The following is a 1,013-nucleotide window of genomic DNA, read 5'->3' as shown; positions in this document are numbered from 1 at the left end:
AGAGAGAGAGAGAGAGAGAGAGAGAGAGAGAGAGAGAGAGAGAGAGAAGCGGGGCTCCTGTTCACCTGAAGCAGGGCTCGAAGTCACGAACTGTGAGATCATGACCTGAGCCGAAGTCAGATGCTTAACCAACTGAACCACCTGGGTGCCCCGAAAGCCATGAAGTTCTAATGATGCTGCTATTTTTATTCACTTTGCAGTTCCTTCCTGGGCCATATATTCTCCTGAACACAGGTAATCCGTCATCCAAGTTGAATAGTGGAGGGATTTGGTAATGCAGAATAACACTCAGTGGGGGCTCAGTTGTGTTCCACACATATTCTCCCCAAGCAGTCAGCTGTCCTGTTCCTATTTCAGCTGCTTAATCTTTAAAGATCCTTCTTCTGTCCTAAGAAGTTATGAAACTTTTTGCTGTATGTTTCCTGGTACATATGAGTTATTGCCACACTGACATGTACCCACAAACTGGTGACATGGTTGGTTATTACGAGGATTGCAGGCATGGGCGTGTGCTCCCTAGAAAGGCTGTGCTTAAAAGGGCTCTGCCCACCATAAAATTGCCCATATACTTCATTTGAGGGCTCTTGCTCTGGTTGGTTTATGTAAGCACTAGTATTACATAAGAGATATTCCTCTAGCTTGTTTAAGTCATAGTTCAGATACCTTTGTTCCTTACATGTTCTACTCTGACTGGACATTACCCATTGTCTAAGAACTTAGAACTGTTCTCTTTCCAGAAGAGAAAGAAACAAAAGATACAGGGTCCTGTAAAGGGCTGCTTTATGTGTTTACTCAGCTGTTAGCACTGGTTTGGATACTCAGTGTTCAGGTTTTTTGTTATTTGGTTCTGCTTAACAAAAAGCAAGGTGATAACAACAGAGGAAATGTTGAAATAAGACTGAGCCTCAGTTTCTAAGTTTTAAAAGAGAATAACACATTCCCTGTTACAGCTCACAGAGTTGTGAGGAAAATCAAATGAAATCATAAATGTGATAGGATTTAAGACACTGTTA

At 42.0% G+C, this 1,013-nt stretch overlaps 1 protein-coding gene across 3 annotated transcripts in view; it reads left to right on the top strand.

The window, feature by feature from the left end:
* RBMS2 (RNA binding motif single stranded interacting protein 2) overlaps nucleotides 1-1,013 on the top strand; it is a 72,634-nt gene that overhangs the window by 28,621 nt on the left and 43,000 nt on the right. Inside the window, exon 1 of one of the 3 annotated variants that reach the window (XM_040491699.1) lies at nucleotides 210-234. The exons of the other annotated variants lie outside the window; for them this stretch is intronic. The gene's annotated coding sequence lies outside the window, so the exon portion shown is untranslated. Of the gene's footprint in view, nucleotides 1-209; nucleotides 235-1,013 lie in introns of those variants that run through there. 3 annotated transcript variants of the gene reach the window in all.

Source organism: Herpailurus yagouaroundi, unplaced genomic scaffold, assembly GCF_014898765.1.
Source record: "Herpailurus yagouaroundi ecotype Mexico unplaced genomic scaffold, PumYag 182, whole genome shotgun sequence".
Classification (NCBI taxonomy): Eukaryota; Metazoa; Chordata; class Mammalia; order Carnivora; family Felidae; genus Herpailurus; species Herpailurus yagouaroundi.
Note: the sequence above shows the minus strand (reverse complement) of the source record. Positions and strands in the feature narration are given on the sequence as shown.